Source organism: Lathamus discolor, chromosome 2 (assembly GCF_037157495.1).
Source record: "Lathamus discolor isolate bLatDis1 chromosome 2, bLatDis1.hap1, whole genome shotgun sequence".
In the NCBI taxonomy this organism is placed as follows: Eukaryota; Metazoa; Chordata; class Aves; order Psittaciformes; family Psittacidae; genus Lathamus; species Lathamus discolor.
In genome coordinates, this window is record NC_088885.1 from 133,406,974 (window position 1) to 133,426,366 (window position 19,393).

Here is a 19,393-nt window from a genome sequence, read left to right on the forward strand (position 1 = left end):
CAGATATCTCATACTTCAACCAAAGGGAGAAGGCCAGTAAGGGAGCAGTTTCTTCTCTCCTCCTCAAACAGCAATATATACTGTTTTTTAAAAATACATAAGGCTTAAGTGAATAAGGTCAGGAATAGAAAAGATCCACATTTTAACCGCTGGTTTCACATGCAAGACAAAACCAGAAACATCCCAAGGGAAACTCAGGTGGGAGGGAGAGAACTGTATCTTTGCAAATCTGTAATGGTGAATCCACAAGAATTCTGCCTTATATACAAAGACATACATAAAGAAAGGTTGACCTGAAAGTCACAGACATCAATTGCAAGCTTTCTGGAAACTAGTTTGAATCCCCATTTCATAATCTGTCCACAGACTATGAACAATCCGGTTTATTGTAGTTTCACTTCTTTCAGTCAGCATTGCCCACATATTTTTGAAAGTCCATTTTCAGTATCTTTGGCTCTTTTTCAAGCCTCTTTTTTAAAACAAACAAGTTTCTGTAATCACAAATAATGCATTTTGATAAAATTCAATTTTCACAGGAAAGTAATAAACAGTCTCTTTAGCTAGCAGTACCAAGAGGGAAACATAGCTCTACTTCAGGAGGTGGTACAAGGATATGAATTGACTAATGATGGAAAACATAGCCAGTGTTTTGAAAGGACAAGTACTATTTCTTGTACTTACATTAAGCATCAAGTACTTGGCAAGTTTAATACCTACAAAAATATGATAATAAATACCTACAAAAATATGATAATAATAAATAATTAAAACTGGAATAAGTGATCCAATAAAGCATTCTATGGATATATCAGATGAAGCTGGAATAAGTTGTTTGTCCTGGAACAAAGGTTTTGTAACTCATTTAACATCTGTAATTTGGTTATGTATATAAAACCCCCAAATTTCTCTTCTAAGCAGTAGCTCTGAATGCTAAATGAGATAAGGGAGATAACAGGAGATAAGAATTATAAAAGCTTTGTTTTTTTTTTAATGGGGAAAGCAAATAATTACAATAGAGAAAATATTGACAAACATAATCAAATCATTCTTGAGCAGTTTTATGAGAGAGGAAACTTTGTTTTCACCCAAGTTCAGTCTGTAACTCCATTGCCTTTGAACTATGACTTAAGATTTGTAATTCCTATGCGATTTGAACTGTTTAACTAATCTTAAGTCTGTCTGCAATTTCTCTTGATTCCAGAAAATTTCTTATTCCAATTGTCTTTCTTATTCCAGAAACAGAAGGTTTCAAACATGGAGTTAATTGGAAAAGCAGCTGAAGAAAGGCTGTTCTACAGTAATTTCTCATTTAGAGAGTCCTTAACACAATGCTTGAAGGTGATATGATTGAGCTGGTGGCAATGGATTCATGTTTATTAAACACTGAAATCCAACTCATTCCGTCAAAGATGTATGACTGTAGGTCTAGCTAGGCAACAAAACACTGACACCTATTTTTAAAATATAAATTGGTAGTTTTCATTCTCTGAACGTAATAAGAATAGATCTACTCTTTTTTTGTAAGCCCTTCTTAGGGCTCCAGTGGATCAGCCTATTGCCCCAGGGTAGCTTATTGTAATGTCTCCTCTGTAGTAGCTGTATTTGTACATACTCCAGACAGGGCAAAAAGGAAAGCAACACAAACTGGGTTATCCCCCAGTGGTAACTGAGGTTATGCCTAAAGTTAGCACATCTGGTCTTTCTAGACTCAGGGCCAGAAGCTGCACTGCAGATCAGATGGTATTCTATAATTTATCAATACATCTCTGTCCCAACAGTAGAACAGAATCATAAAGATTCCAACTTTATTTTTTTAGGTAAGGCTTTGGATTTCATTCTCATTTTTCATGTTATCCATTGTGTGAAACCACAGCACTTTAACATCATTGATCCAAAGAAAAAAAAAGAGAAGCCATACTCAGTGTTTTCTAGATCAGTGATCCAAATCTCCACTTTCTCTCTTCATTTTGAGACAATTTATGATTCCTGAAATGGGCAGAGGGATCTATGAAGCAAACCTACATTTTTAGTTACCACAAGTTTCCAAAACCTGAAATATTGCAGTTTGAACAGAAGTGAAAATTTTAAATCAAGTACACTAGTGTCAAAATATCTGTTGTGGTGAATTTGTTCATTAAGCTCATTTTATATGCTAGCATTGTAATAGATTCCTATGTGATTAAAAAATAAACTATAAAAAGCTTATAAAAAGCAAAAGTTAGAAACTTTTCCACAGAACTGTCTACAGATGTATGGGGAAAAAGGTAAAAATCCATAGATAATCTACAGTTTGTTCATGTGTATTCCTATTTTCCATTAATTTACATATAGAAGCTTATACTGTTTAAATTGTCTTTTGGATACTGTTCTTGCCTGAGGCCTGCCTGACAACTGGCTAATGATCAAGCTGATCTACTCTGCCAACATCACAAAGAACATAGTCAAAAGTCTTAGTGGTGCGTGAAAATATTATTTTTCCTTTAATGTGCTCTTTTTTTTTTTTTTGTTCACTGTTATTTACTAATGCTTATTTGTGCTGTGTAGCAAACTCACAGGATTAGTACATGAAAGTTTGGCGACACAGAAGAATAACTAGCAGCAGATCTAAAAGGGAGAATTTTTAGTTTCACTCAGGAAAAATGAATTATTCAATACTGACCTTTCTGACAGGGAGGTTCTAGCAATGTTGGGGTGCACTTATTTGGCCTCCTTATAGGCCCCCCTGTTTTGCACTGTAGAGGTACTGGTTCTTTATGGAAATCAAGGAGAAAGGCATGGACACCTATGGCTAATTAACTAGTTTATTGAGTAAAGCATAGAAATCGTACAAAAGGTGACAACAATAAAGTGTTAGGAAAGGTGATAATGATCTATGTCCCTTCTGATGTTAGTAGAAGCAATAGGAAAGGTAATAGCTACCTGATGTCCCTGGTGATGCTGGTGAACGCTCATTTTCTTAGAGGTAAACAAATCTATCAATCATTTCTGCTGCCAGGTGAAGGATTGTTACATGTAGGTATGCCATTTAATGACAGGCCAAGACAAGGTCTGTAGATAGTGTCATCCACGTGTACTGTCTGGGAACCATGTATGGGCTTCGCCATTACAGTTAATTAGCTAAGTTCTTTTAGTGGTCACCGAGGTTCAGTTAGAGTGGTGTGTTTCTATACAGTACCATTGGAACAAGTCAGCAACAGTCACAGTACAGGTTATACAGTGGTTCTTCATGGTGTTTACAATCTAGGTCTGTGGTTATACTCTGCCCAGATTCTGCTCAGTCACTTTCTCCTCAGTGTCTTTTTCAGTGGCCCACTACACTGATGAGCACAACAAGGCACATTCTTCTGAGACAGGCTCTCATTATGAGATTATATTTCTTCCTTTTTTGCAGTCACGCGCATTATGTCCTAGAACGATGGTAGATTCCTTGGTTGATAGTCTTTAACAAGATGCAGCTGAAAGTGCTTGCACTAGCAAATTGAAAAGTACATCCAGCCGTTCCTGGTGATCCAGCAAATATTTTTCTTTGCTCTTTTGTTTTCTTAGGCACTAGAGATGCTCAGAATAATAGACCATCTGGGAGGGTGATGCAGTACATGAAATAACACTGAGGAAAAACAAGTAGATCATGAACAGCTATAATATTTTGAAGAAATAGTCATATATTTCAGGAGTTAACAGTTTCTAGAGAACACAAAACCAAAGAAATTTCAAGATACGTACCAGATGCAGTAAGAATTTGGGAATTTTCTGGTTCCATAGAATGTATTGGAAAATATTGAACAGATTGAGATTCAGTCTTTAGGCTATCCTAGGTAGGAAATAGGTCTGATCTTTCCTTATAAAAATCAAAGAAATTTGGAGTTTGATAAGCCAATGAGAATATGGCTTAAGTTGAAGAATGCTTGAATAGGCCTTTCTAGACGTGGGAGATATCCTTTAAGAACAGAGACAGCTAGGCAAGGTAATTATGAATGAACACATATAATTCCAAAGAAATTATTAAGGCACAATAAAAGAAACCATCGAAAACCTGAAAGATTTAGTTACCTGCTTATCAAAACTAAACTTCATTGTCTTTTGTAAGAGTGAAAAAAGTATTTTATATGAAAATATAGCACATAGAAAGTACTCCTAGGTATGTTTTCTCCTATAATTATAAAAATTCTTTTACTTTGAATGATAACATAAAAACACTAGAGTTGCACTGCATTGTAAACCAAAGTGTATTGGTGTATTATTAGGATACTCAAAAAACTGAACTAGATTGCAAGATTCTGGTAAGTGTGTGTGTTGTACTGAAGCCTGTCATTACCCACTGGTCACGCTCTTGGCTATTCAGGATCATTCACAAATGGAAGAGCCTTTTTTCTTCTTGCTTACTTAAAGGACCTTTTTTCTGTTGGGATTTGTTAGAAACTAGGACAGGTAAAGCAAAGACATGGGATTTGTTTGCAGTCTCAGTTTAAATAATATTGTTGTGATCTGACAATAACAAGTGGATGCGAAGAACCCAGTTGATTTTGCAGCTATTACCCATATCATCTTTAAAGCTGAAAACAACTAAATGGAGTGCTTAGCCTGAGAACTGCATTTTTTTTCATCTGAGCCCTTTGTATATCTAAGTTGGTATTACAAAATCCATATTTTCTTCCTAAAAATAGAAAAAAATAGAAAGTCCAGACTCTGCAGGCAGCAGATATTAAGATATAAGTTTTTATAATTGATTTGAATTTAAAACATTAAAGTGTTATGTAGACAATAGTAAGGAATAAAGCAGTAAGGATTCTCCTACTGAAATAATTAGAAATGGGAATAAGATCAGTCATGGTAAAGTATCCTGTATGTTGACGGTGCTCTCTTAGACCACTGCATGTTTTGCAGTGTTATCAGATGTGTTACTGCAATAGCAGTAACAAAACTAATTGAAAAGGGTCATGCACATCTACAGATAAAAGGAATTTAATGCATTGCAAAAGGTTAAAAACACAGCAGGGTCGATCAATAACAGGAATTTGTTGCATGGACTGTGTCTTATAAATGCTTACTAAGTGTTAACAGGAAATAGCCTAAAAACACTTAGAGACAAGGTTATCGGTATGTAGGCTAAAGGTATCTTGTAATGTGCAACTTTATATGAAAATTCTATAGTTTTTCTCATTTCATTGCATATGTGGCCCTCTGTTTTCATATAGTGTCCCGTTATTGATTTTGCAATGTAAAAAGCAATGCAAAGATAACTGAAATCAAGCAAACTTACTGGTTTGTAACTTCAATGCATTTTTAAAAGTTTGTTGATTTTTTTTAATCTTTGTGCAATATACTGTAATAAATGACACCTATTAAATAAAAAATCCAATAAAATGGCATTAGGAATGTTTGCATTCAGTGAATCATTTTCAAATTTTCAGTCTAAAAAGCAGAATGTCAAGAGATGTATAACAAGATGGAAATTCTACAACAAAGGATAAAAAGGTTTTTTCTTCCATATGTTAATATTCATATTGCTTAGAAAAACTGGAATTGCTAATAGACCACTTAAAAAAAAAAACAGTAATCAATCTGCCAAACTAATTTCAACCTCCAAGACAGTATTTTATTATTTTTTTTAATAAGTGTAGTAACAATGATATGTACACCAGGCAAAGACTGGTACACAGTGGCTGCGGTTTCCAAAGGTGGGGATATTTAGAAGTAAAAGTCATAGCCACCCTTTGGATGCTGTGAGACTGATGGGGTCATGGGCCTTCTGAACTCATTGAAAGTACTGTCACTGGTTTCAGAAGACAATACTTCACCACATGACATTTTATACAAGGACAACTGATATATATCAGGTCAACATTTTTCAGTTTTCTAGTGTTGAAATAAGCAGTAAATATTTTTTTTTCTTCTTTTGCACATTTTGTGTTGAACATTGAGTGTCAGACTAATCTTACAAAGATTAGAGTGTCAGACTCTAACTTTACCAAGTGTTTTGTACTTAATCCTTCTGCAAAGAGACCCTTTTGTTTCAGTTCAATTACTTATAACAGCTTTCACTTGCCAGACCTCTGGATCTTAAGGTGTAAGACTGCTGACAAATGCAAGCAACTACCTTTCCTAGTAATATAAAGCTCTCACTGCGGCTTTTCAGGGCTTCAGTGCAATTAGGTTTGAAATGCGTAGAGTGGCTGTTCATAACTCAGGAGCCATCCTTCTATCAGTGATATTAGTAGAGCTTTCTGAAAAAGAAGAAATTATATACTTCAGTGGAGAAAAAGGAAACGTTGTTGTTGCCAGTTGGTTTTTTTTTAAGGGTGTTTATAAGTGACCAGAGTTTGGATGATTTTAATAAATTTTGCATGACACGTAAATCTGCAAGAAGGATCTAAAAGTACAGAATGAATTCCCTTTGCTCATAGTACTTTGTCACTTTACATCCATCCTGCACATGCAGTAGTGATACACAGAAAATACCAGTGAATAAAATGAAATCTTTCGAAAGGCAGTATTAAAGGCACTGAGTAAGACTGTAGAGTAAGATTATCAAGGAACTTGCAGAAAACATAAAACCAAGCATGTAAGCGTATACTTTCAAAATATCACTGTAGCAGTGTCTTTGAAACCAGATATTTTTATATGCAAAAAATATGTTCCATTTAAGAACTATCCAAAACAATATGGGAGGTTATAAAACCATGATGGCTTTTTTCTTTTTTCCCCTTTGCTTGTCTGTACTAAATTGATCCATTATTGCTAATACTTTTCATTTTCTCCCATATAAAAAGCTGCAACATAAGTGGTATTTACTTTGAAAATATTTTTTGCTGGATTGGATTATTATCTTTTTCCCCTTGTAGCTAAATTGGTTATATTTGGAGTCCTGTAAACTGCTGATGCTGTGTTTTTTTTACTTGGATGACTTCTACAGTAATTTCAGGTTAAGGAAAAGCAGCTGACATCACCTGCACAGAATAATCTTTAGTTCTCAAGTCCCATTCTTTCCTTTCTATGGTTATGACATTTTTGTGATTCATCCTACTTGACTATCAGAATCTCTTGGTCGTGCACAATTTAAACAGTTGTATTTTGTTGGCTTCTAAAGACTAGAAGCAGAATCTTTCATAATATTTACTCCCCTTAATTGTGCTTAACGATGAAGTATATTTTAAAAAACACAGAACAAAGAAAAGCTTATAAAAATGTATTTTTAAAAGTAAGGATTGATGTCATGTGCCTGCTTATGTATTAAAAAAAATTTGAAGGTGGTGAACCAGGTCATGAGATTTTACATAAGTAAAATTTTCCCATTTGATACATCTGGAAGAAATAAGAGCAAAATCGAAGCGGCTTCTACCAAAACACTAAATGTCACCCCAAAGCCCTCACATTTTCCAAGCTAATGAAAGAGAAATGTATATCAAATTCATTCTTAGAATCAATTACATTAGACTACATTTATGGGTAACATATTTCCTTTTTTGTTCCTTTTTCTTTGCAGCTTTGTAACATTAGCTTTCATATTTAGGAATTATGATGAGTTATGTAGAGAAAAAACAAAATTGGAACATATGTTTGGATACATATATCTAGAATATGGCGTGCCAAATCAAAGGATGATCTCAATTTTCTGACCCAACAAAAAAGGTTGCATTGCTGTTTTTCAGTACTGCTCCTACAGTAGGAATTAACTAGATTCATCAACAAAATGAATGTTGTGGCTATATTTATGCCACCACAATGCAGTTTAAACATCCAATCCATTTTCAACAGAAAGCATGCTGATGAAATTAAACAGGAACTAATAGAAATACAATGGATTCAGATATAGTGAGAGGTACTTAATTTGAAGGTCCAGTTAACCAGGATGTTTCACAGTGATGCCTGATCTTGAGTTAAGATCATAATTCTATGTCTTGTAAATTGTTTTAGTTAGATGAATCAAGTTAATTTATTATGACTGGGGTAATAGCATAATTACATATGCTGAGTCATGATTAATCTGCAACTTTTTTTCCTTTTTTAGATTTTTATTTGGGAATTGGTTTTACACTGTTTTCCTGAGTATTGAGTGACATTATTCTAGTTAATATGATAGATTTTTGTAGAAAGTTTGAGGTACCCATTCAAACAGAATTGTGAAAGTTTGAAAACAGCTGTATTTTTTCTTGTTCCATCCCATTTAGCTTTTAACTATTTTCTTCTCTGTGCGTGAATTTGCTGCTCTTTGTATCCAAAGGAGGTTGTTGAATCTGAAATTGCATTAATGTCAGCAAATTGCAAATGTCAGCAAAAAGTCTGTTAGCATTAAGAAATTAAGAAAGAAATGTTTTCATTTGTTTGATACTTAACTGACAAGTTTTAGCAAATGTGCTCGAGTTAAGCAGATTTCACCCATCTTTTTGAAGATACTTTGTTGTTTAAAAGGTATTTTTAAAAAGTATTGTCTTAACTAAAACAAAAAGTATGGTCCAAGAATGGGCCCCAAAAGAGGTTCCTTTTTGTAGCATATGCTAGTGTTTGTATTGAGTCTAGAACAAAATAGGTGACTCTTAGTTCTGTTAGTTCTTAAATAACAGGTCTTATAGTAAGAGATTTCAGAATTTTTCCATTAAATTGTTGTTAATAGAAACTCACTTCTCTGAAATACTAAACCAGTGAAAGGTACCACAGGTAAAAGTATTGGCAGCCACATAAGGTCTTAAGTAGTGCATAATAATACTGGCAATAGCTTTTAGGAGCAGTAGTGTTTACAGAAGACAAACAGATACTAACTGTATCTGTTTCACACCCCTAAATCCATTCTTAGTGTTAGATAGGACAAGGGGCAATGGGTGTAAACTGGAACATAGGAAGTTCCACGTTAACATCAGGAAGAACTTCTTTACTGTAAGAGTGACAGAGCACTGGAACAGGCTGCCCAGGGGGGTTGTGGAGTCTCCTACACTGGAGATATTCAAGGCCCGCCTGGACAAGTTCCTGTGTGATGTACTGTAGGTTACCCTGCTCTTGCAGGGGGGTTGGACTAGATGATCTTTTTAGGTCCCTTCCAACCCTTGGGATTCTGTGATTCTGTGATTCTGTGAAAGCATCATTTGGCAGCAGTATCTGTAGTATTGTTTTAGGCTGTAAATAATGTATCTCAAGGTTTTTTTGTAATGCACAATGCTACTTGCAAAATACTATGCCTGCTGTAAGGAAGAGCACTGTATAGAGATTTATCTCTTTTCTGAAATGGAAATTATTTAGCAATAAAAGTGGTAAAACACAGGAAAGTTACTAACAGCTACAGCTATGCAGTTGCTAAAGGTTGTTGACATAGGCTTTTTGTCAATAGAAAATTTTATATGCTTGAGAATTCAGACCTCATGAAAGATTCTTGATTGTCATCCTTAGAGAATAAAGTCTACAGTTGGGAGAATTCACTTGACCATTACCAGTTTTGTACTCTACTTATATGGTGCTGTTAAAAAAAACAAAAGAACATAAACATGCAGACATTTCTGGTGAAACTTAAACTGTGTATTTAGGGGAAAAACAAGCCTTGCTTTTTTCACTACACTCCAGTTACTCACTGGAGGTGGAAATATGTCATGAGGCCACTTGAGCTCAATGAAAATTCATGAGGTCTCGAATGGTGATCTAAGCACACTGGTTCTTCAGCAGTGCCAGTTTCTGCTCACTTCAATAATTATACATAGGAAAAGCAGATAGGAAAAGCTATGGCTGGAACATACTGCATGGAAATGCCTGACAAGACAGACTACAATCTAGTGCAACTTCAATAGCTAGGGTATAATGATAAATTAAGTAGGTATAACTGTATAACAAAGCAAATGACTAGTGTAGTGGTTATAGATGTCACTATTGATCTAAATACATCAAGGTAGAAACTGAGTAGGTCATGGTAGTACAATATCTATGTGTTCTATTTTTCTAATTTCAAAAGCTTGATTTATGAATTCTTTTGTCACTCAAATTGACTTTTGAGTTCTGTTTGCACAGTTCAGAGTGGTAGGATAGGGTGCTAGGAGTTGGATGCTCTGTTTTGTTATGATTAATTTTTTTATTCAAACAGTTTTTAGTTCTTCTATGAACTGAAAAATTGTTACTTCCTATATTAAATATTTTTAAAAAAAAAGATAAGTTGCTCATAACTATTTCCACTCCTACACAAACATCAGGATGGTGATGTGTGTAAATAATTTTGCCATCTTGTATAAGTCTGTATTAAATGAAAACTATTGTTTTTCACATTAAACAATTACAGCTGGAAATGACAACATATGTTGGCTCATAGGGATATGAAAACATCTTCCATGCTCTTTATAATTCCCCTGAATGTCTTATGAAATCATAGGGCTTGCATTTTTGGATCTGCTTCTTCATGCCAAAAATTGTTATAAAGTCAATAATGAATTAATAATATCGCATTACTTTGTATGTTGTGATCATTGCACATGAACACGCTAAAATGCTCTGGCCATGGCATTTGACTACCTCATTAGATGTTTTTGTTTCCTACCAGACATTAGTATAATGGCATGTGGGAAGTTTATCATTCATATCTCATTCAGAAGGCAATATGAAAGTCCCATACATTGCTCTGCAACTACTTCACGTAAATGCTGTTTCCTTGGGGATTTTGTTTTGTAAATAATCCAAGAGAAGACACATAAATCTAAACTTCTGGGAGGCTTTATTCAATTTATTTCTCAATCAGAGTCTCTTTTGAAGATACTTATTGTGTAGTTTTTAATATGATTTTTCATGCTAAAAATATAGATGGAGGTCATTTTATGAGAATAATGAAGTTAGGTCAACCTGGTTTTCTTTTCATTGCTGTATATTAGTTATTCTGGAACATTAACTACTACTATTCATTGTCTGCCAGATGATGTCCACAGATCTTAGGAAGCTAAGAAAAATTAAACTCCACCCCACCTCCCCCACCAAAAAAAATAATTTTTCATTAATTTTCCAAGTAGGAAAAAGGGATAGAGGATGCTCTAGAAGTACCAGTCATCAGTGTGGCTGTGACAGTTTTCTCCATGTAAACTCACCTGAAGGTTCAAGATGCAGATATACAGCTGTCATTATATCTAGAATTAGACTTTAGAGATCAAAATAATATCTGCTACTGATTAAAAAATTCCTTTCTGTTGGTAATCAATAAAATTCAGCCTGTTAGAATATGCTTCCATTGATTTATTGTTTGACATGGAAATGTGAAGTGGTGACGGTCAATGGCAGCCTTGGCTGCAGTGACCATGAGATGGTGGAGTTTAGGATCCTGTGTGGGAGGAATAGAATACCCAGCAAAGCCACAGTTCTGGATTTCCGAAGGGCCAACTTTGGCCTCTTCAGTCAACTGCTAAGGGAAGTCTCATGGGAAAGTGTACTAGGCGGTAAAGGGGCTCAAGATAGTTGGTTAGCATTCAAGGACCGCTTCTTCCAAGCTCAGGATCGGAGCGTCCCAATGAGTAGGAAGTCAGGTAAGGGATCTAGGAGACCGGCGTGGTTAAACAAGGAGCTGCTGGGCAAACTCAAGTGGAAAAGGAGAATCTATGGATTATGGAAGGAGGGGCTGGCCGCTTGGGAGGAATATAGGACAGTTGTTAGAGGATGTAGGGAGGCAATTAGGACAGCTAAGGCCTCCTTGGAACTCAATCTTGCTAGTCGGGTTAAAGACAATAGAAAGGGCTTCTTCAAATACATAGCAAATAAAACTAAAACAAGAGGCAATATAGGCCCACTGCTGAACGAAGTGGGTACCCTGGAGACAGAGGATATAAAGAAGGCAGAGGTGCTGAATGCCTTCTTTGCCTCTGTCTTTACTCCTGCAGACTCTCCCCGAGGGCCCCGGATTTCTATAGCCCCAGAAGGAGTAAGGACAAAGGAGGAGTTTGCTTTGGTAGATGAGGATTGGGTTAGGGATCAGCTATGCAAACTGGACATCTGTAAATCGATGGGTCCGGATGGAATGCACCCACGGGTGCTGAGGGAGCTGGCAGAGGTCATTGCTAGGCCACTTTCCATCATCTTTGGTAAGTCGTGGGAAACGGGCGAGGTGCCTGAGGATTGGCGGATGGCAAAGGTCACACCAATCTATAAGAAGGGCAAGAAGGAGGACCCGGGTAATTATAGACCGGTCAGCCTTACCTCCATCCCTGGAAAGATGATGGAACAACTTATTCTTGACTCCATCACTAGGCATATCAAGGATGAGGGGGTCATTAAGAACAGCCAACATGGTTTTATGAGGGGGAAGTCATGTATGACCAACCTTATAGCCTTCTATGAGGAAGTGACTAGGTGGAGGGATGATGGTAGAGCGGTAGATGTAGTTTTTCTTGATTTCAGTAAGGCATTTGATACTGTCTCCCACAGCATCCTCATAGATAAGCTAAGGAAGTGTGGGCTTGACGATCAAGTAGTGAGGTGGATCGAGAACTGGTTGAAAGGAAGAAGGCAGAGAGTTGTGGTCAATGGCGCAGAATCTAGCTGGAGGTCTGTGACTAGTGGAGTTCCCCAGGGGTCGGTGCTGGGACCGGTGCTGTTTAATATTTTCATCAATGACCTGGATGAGGGAACTGAGTGCACCCTCAGCAAGTTTGCTGATGACACAAAACTGGGAGGAGTGGCTGACACACCAGAGGACTGTGCTGCCATTCAGCGAGACCTGGACAGGCTGGAGAGTTGGGCGGGGAGAAACTTGATGAAATTTAACAAGGGCAAGTGTAGAGTCTTGCATCTGGGGAAGAACAACCCCATGTACCAGTACAGGTTGGGGGTTGACCTGCTGGAAAGTAGTGAAGGGGAAAGGGACCTGGGGGTCCTGGTGGATAGGAGGATGACCATGAGCCAGCAATGTGCTCTTGTGGCCAAGAAGGCAAATGGCATCTTAGGATGCATTAGAAAGGGAGTGGTTAGTAGGTCAAGAGAGGTTCTCCTCCCCCTCTACTCAGCCTTGGTGAGGCCGCATCTGGAATATTGCGTCCAGTTCTGGGCCCCTCTGTTCAAGAAGGACAGGGAATTGCTTGAAGAAGTCCAGCGCAGAGTCACAAAGATGATTAAGGGAGTGGAACATCTCCCTTATGAGGAGAGGCTGAGGGAGCTGGGTCTCTTTAGCTTGCAAAAGAGGAGACTGAGGGGTGACCTCATCAATGTTTACAAATATGTAAAGGGTAGGTGTCAGGATGATGGAGCTAGGCTTTTTTCAGTGATATCCAGTGATAGGACAAGGGGCAATGGGTGTAAACTGGAACATAGGAAGTTCCACGTTAACATCAGGAAGAACTTCTTTACTGTAAGAGTGACAGAGCACTGGAACAGGTTGCCCAGGGGGGTTGTGGAGTCTCCTACACTGGAGATATTCAAGGCCCGCCTGGACAAGTTCCTGTGTGATGTACTGTAGGTTACCCTGCTCTTGCGGGGGGGTTGGACTAGATGATCTTTTTAGGTCCCTTCCAACCCTTGGGATTCTGTGATTCTGTGATTCTGTGAATTGCTGTGTACATTTATTAAAGTAAAAAGAATCCACTGTAATGGTTACCTGTTACTTTGGTGACTTTCTTAGATGCTGAATGCCATCTTTTATAGTCTTGAAAGGTTAGTAAAAAAAAAAAAAAGTATTTAGAAAGACTAAATGTTACTGCTACAGAATTCAACATTTTGGGAGAAAAAAATTGGAACCAAAATATTATACCATAGCTGGAAATCAGTAAACATTTACTGTTCCCATTTGACAGTGATTCAAAAGGGATCTTTCCAGACTCTAGAGACAACAATGAAGCCAAATGCTTTCAGTGTTTCCAGGGACTAGAGGCCTGAACTGTTTATCCTTATTTTTAAATAATGTCAAACCGTGTGCTAGGTTCAAGTTAGAAGAACTAAGTTCCTGTCTGTTTCATGATACAAATGGTTATTATAATGTTATATTGAGCCAAGTTATTTTTCCCCTCATCTGTGAAGCTGTGGAAAATGGATTCATTAATGCGTCTTTCTTTCAATGATATGGTTTCTTGTTCTCTTCCACATCAAGAGTAATTACTTTCCCACAACATGGCCCCTTTTGATGAGGACTACTGTTTCCCAAATGTAAATGGTTATTGATTTGCCAAAAAGGGTCTAATTTAGAAGTCTAAGAGTGTTGCATAGCTGGGAAGAAACTGAAAAACTGGCCAAGCCTGGCCAATACTGCACATGGCAGTCACAAACCCAAAGCAAAGACTGAGTTTTTAACTTGTTTTCCAGTCTTTTTAATTTTCATTATTTTGCATGGGTTTAATACCAGGTATAAATTAAAAAGATATTTTAAATTTAGAGCACAGATTTGTATTACAATAGTAATTATTCACAGTGTCTTTTCATGTTCAAAATCTCATAGCAGGGAATGAACATCTGTGTTCTGTTCAGATTGCATTTTATTTTATTTTGGGAGAGATTCCTGTATTAGTGACCTCACTGATACCATTACAACTATTTTTGAAGTAAGATTAAAGTACCGCTTTGCAGGAGTAAATGAGGCACAGTTTCTTCATCTCTTTTTAAATTTGAAAGTCTAAATGTCAGCACTGTTACACTGAATAAGAACAAACTCTTGGAATAATACAGTTAGCTCCATCTGGCTATTTCTAATATAAAATACTTTCAAGTGACTGATAGTGTCAGAATATGGTCACTATGGAATTAGAAAAATTCTGATCTGTGATTCTATAATTCTGACCATTCCAATATATAACTGATCTATTCAATTTTCTATTGCTAGTGTTACAGAACCTATACATTTGTAAAATTCCATACTGATCAAACCAGGTAACACAGGCCATAGGACTGTTGTGGAGAGAATTATGGAAACATCTAAATCCCACTTTCAAGAGCGATTTAGAGGAGATGGCAACTACTCTGTAGATAAATGAAGGCACCTCAATACACATTTAGCCTGTTGTTCAAGCACATCTTTTTATGTCCTTTTCTCTTTTAGAATTTGACAGCTGGTTTTGAAAACATATGCTTGATAATATTTTAAGTATGTAATATGCCTGCAATGGGGTCCTGCAAAGCCTGCCTGTGACAAATCAGTGAACCTAAAATTCAAAGGGTAGTTTCATCCTCACTCTGTGACAAATCAATAAAAATACACTTTGACACAGTATGTGGCATTTGTGTTGCTTCATGGTCTCCTATCCTTCAGAGAGGAATCTATAAACCTCATTTTAGGCCTTGAAACTAGATTTAAAACCAAACATGGTTATTGTTATGTCCAAGACTGTAAAGTCCTCAAATTATGCTGAGTGAACTTCACTATGGGGAGTTTAGTGCCTTAATCTCATGTGAAGGGAATTTCATGAGCATTAGCATGCTGGGCAATAGGAAATGTAAATCAGCTGACAGAAATGGGAAAGAAAAAAATGAATTTCTAGCTTTCTTCTGGACCTGAGCAGCTATTTCAGTTAGGTTAAAATGAGATGCAGAGCTTGAGAGAAACTGCATTCATGTTTTGTTGTAAAACATAACTGTAACTCTGCATAGCAACTCAAGTTCCTGGGTAAACACTCTTAGTCATTATGCAAAAAAGTGTTCTTTGTCAGAGTGTTTGCTTTCACTCCTCCTGAAGACAGTTTGCATGCCATACAGGAATATACGATTTCATTCAGAGGCAAGTGAGAAAACTTAAAACCATAGCTAGGGATTTAGATTGTTCAGCTGTCAAGAAGACTCTTAGGCTACATATATACTAGTAAATTGAACAGTGTCTGAGTGTGGTCTCAGATAAATTTAATTATTAACATAGATGTACCTCTGAGTTCCACATCTCCATTCCCAGAACTCCTCATGACTTTTACATTATAAAATAGCTGGATTAAAAAAAAATAAATAAATAAGAGTCCAAGTAGTCTGAATTAACATGTTAGAGATGACCAGTCTTACAAAAATAAATCCAGTTTTTCATGGGACTTTTACATAATGATACACAGGTTAGGATCACTCTCCATATCTTTAGATATCTCAAATGAAAATATCTGCATCTGTTATGCAAGTCCAAGCATTCTCTGTAAGAACTGAAAGAACCTTTTAGAATGAGATTAATCTCATGCTAGTTATCTACAGTAGGACAAGGGAGAACTGTGTTTCACGAGTACCTCTTTTTTTCCACTAACACAGGGACTTTGAACAACAAGTGTGAACATAGGCATCTTTTCCTGGTAATTTGAATACTATAGCCACTTTAAGAGGAAGATTAGCTGCTATAACATGAGCTTGGCTTCAACAATACTGCTGTTGGTGAGGCACAGCTATATGCTCTTTAGTGCATTATCTGCAAGAAACTGTTCTCAAGAAGTAGATCCTTACCTGCTTGTTTCCTCCAGCTGTTTCACACAACCAGTTGGCTAGACGGCACACACAGGGCTTCCCACTTGTGTGTTTCTTTTTTTGAGTCTAGCTAATAAAAATCAGTTGTGTTCACAAAGAACATTTTAAAGAATTTAATCTGATAAACCTGATTTTGACAGTAACTAGCTGTAGAAGGCTTAGCCTCCTTTATTACCTGACCACAAGAACAAATCTGAAAACCCACAGACCTGTAGAAAGCAAGTAATGACAAGCAGCTGGGGACTATAACTGTGGGTATCTGAATCTGTAAAATGATTGGTCAGATGCCAAGCCAGGTTTTGTGCTTCACTGCCTATTTATTTTTTAACTGTCATATTTACCTCTTGGATACATGACAGCCCATCAGCTCGTTTCTGAAAGCATTTCCAGTGCCAAAGTCTATCTATGCACAAAGCTAAATATTAGCATAGGTGGGAAGACCCTTGCAGCTTAAGTACTGCAGGAATAAGCCTTCAGCATCTGTAACTTGATGAATTTTCCGGACTTGGTTTGCTAGGCTTAAAAACTACACTTTCAGCAGTACCGCTGATGTACAGAAACTATACTTTGTTAATGCAATTTGAAGACATAATTTAGTTATATCTTCTTCTTAATAGCTACCTATTTCACTGTGATTTCAGCTATTGAAAAAAAAATAATAAAAGAAAGGCTTTTAGTCAAAGTACATATGGTATTATATTACCAGTGTGCTCAGATATCTGCTAACCAGTATGTTGCTACATTAGGTGAGTGTAAAGCGATGCATACAGCTTAATTATTCAGGTTCAGTTTGTGAAGAAAACAAGTGTGTTATACATCCATAAATGATTGTATCCCACATCAGAATTAACCTGACAGAAAGCTGTGCTTGTTATGTTCTGTACTGAGTCTGAGTATGTGAAAGGCTAAAATAATTGCTTTTGAGAGTGCAGAACATACTCAAATGCTTAATTCATTAGTGGTGCAATTGCCAGACAAGAATGTCAGCAAAGGCAGGAGTAAATGGAAGTCAGTTTTTAACTCTATTAAAATCCATATGTTTCAGAACTGATCATAATATGAGGAGATGGAAGACCATGTTCTAATTTATTTTAGTTTAGATATATGACTATACAGTAAACTATTTAGGAAACCCCACATTGTATGACCAGTCCTGTTCTTACTGTTTTCAGTAGTGCAGGTCTTATTCAGGCAGGCCTATTGTGATTCAACAGATACAATTTAAATTAATGTATTCTGCAGAAATCAGAGCTATTGTCTTGAATGTAAGTTAGTGAAGCTCACCTTACCTGGTAAATACAAGTTGTTTTGCTGGGTGGTTTGTAGCCATGGAGCAAAGCCTCAGTACACTACACTAAGGAAAAAATAATTAATTTCCCCAAGTCAGTCTTGACCAAACATACTTCCAGGATTCCCAGTGAACAGCTTATATATTCTGCACTGAAGAAGGAAAGCAGTTCTTGTGGGCAACTGCTTGATTACATTGCAAACAGGAGGCTTTTTGGTAAGGAGTTAAATCACAGAAGTTAGACCTTGGTTTTGAAGCAGTTCTTCTTTTTCCTATTCTTTTGCTGGAGTATGTAATTCATTGTGTCTGGCACACATTCACCGCAGGACAACAGTTTTTTCTCTATTGTGACTGGCTGCACTGAAACAGAAAGTAAGGTGAGAGGGGATGTTTCTCGACTTTTTGAAGATGTGGGTGTGTTCCCTGTTATATATTAATCAGATTGCTGTGCTGAGATCTAGCTGTTCAACCCTTCTGTGCCCTTAGTTTTCCAAGCTGAAAAGAAAAGTCACAGTTCCCAGCTCTGGACCTGTAGGAACATACCAGAAGTACAAACCTTGTGTCATATACTTCTTTTATCTGTAGGACTACAAAATCAGTTGTCTGACAACAAACTTAATGCTGTTTGAGCTAGATCCTCTTTTACCTCAACAGCCACATATAGCCTCTCATGTGTCATAGAATAATAGAATCATAGAATAGTTAGGGTTGCAAAGGACCTTAGGATCATCTTGTTCCAAACCCTCTGCCATGGGGAGGGATGCCTCACAACACACCATGTTGCCCAAGGCCCTGTCCAATCTGGCCTTGAATACTGCAAGGGGTGGAGCATTTGCCACTTCTTTGTGCAACCTGTTTCAGTGCCTCACCACCCTCACAGTAAAGAATTTCTTCCTTATATTTAACCTAAACTTCCCCTGTTTAAGTTTAAACCCATTCCCCCTTGTCCTATCACTACAGTCCCTAATGAACAGTTCCTCCCCAGCATCCTTACAGGTCCCCTTCAGATACTGGAAGGCTGTTATGAAGTCTACATGCAGCCTTCTCTTCTCCAGCTGAACAGCTCCAACTTTCTCAGCCTGTCTTCATACGGGAGGTGCTCCAGCCCCCTTGTCATCCTCGTGGTCCTCCTCTGGACTTGTTCCAACAGCTCCATGTCCTTTTTATGTTGAGGACACCAGAATTGCACACAGTACTCCAAGTATTCTATGTCCTCAGGGATCTCCCTCTTACAGTTTGTCATGTAACTTTTTTCAAGGACATTTGATGTACTTTATACTTAATACCCAGACTTGTGGAGGTTTGAAAACATCGTTTTTATCTGTTTACCTGAAAATATAGATAGAATTAACAAAAATAAAGACAAAGCTTAGCTATATTTTCCTACTTCAGTTTCCACACAATTCCCTAAGTAGTTATTCATGTTCAGGATCACTATATTTTTTGATAGGCTGGGTCTTTTTTTAAAGTCCATGGATTGTGAATTGCACTGTAGAGTTTTTGTTGAGTGTTCCAAAAACATCTTGATCATGTTTAGTCTCACAGTAAAGCTACCTTCCATCACTACTTTAAAATACTAAAACCCCCAACAAAACAAACTCACCTTTAAAACCATGTTTTTTCCTTGCCCACTGCTTTCCTTGTTTTGGTTTGTAGAGAATATTTAACAAAGATTGAAATAATCCTGCAAGTTACATGATCATGGGGTGCAGAGGTCAGAGGTGTCTTTGATATGCAGGCATATTT

General features: G+C 37.0%; 1 long non-coding RNA gene across 1 annotated transcript; it reads right to left on the bottom strand.

Annotated features, from left to right (window-relative positions):
* Positions 1 to 2,796: 2,796 nt before the first annotated feature.
* Positions 2,797 to 17,954, bottom strand: LOC136009409 (uncharacterized). Its single transcript, XR_010610544.1, has 3 exons — positions 17,649 to 17,954; positions 6,098 to 6,224; positions 2,797 to 3,607 (listed from the first exon to the last, which is right to left on the bottom strand). It is a non-coding gene; the product is annotated as an uncharacterized LOC136009409 (long non-coding RNA).
* Positions 17,955 to 19,393: the final 1,439 nt, after the last annotated feature.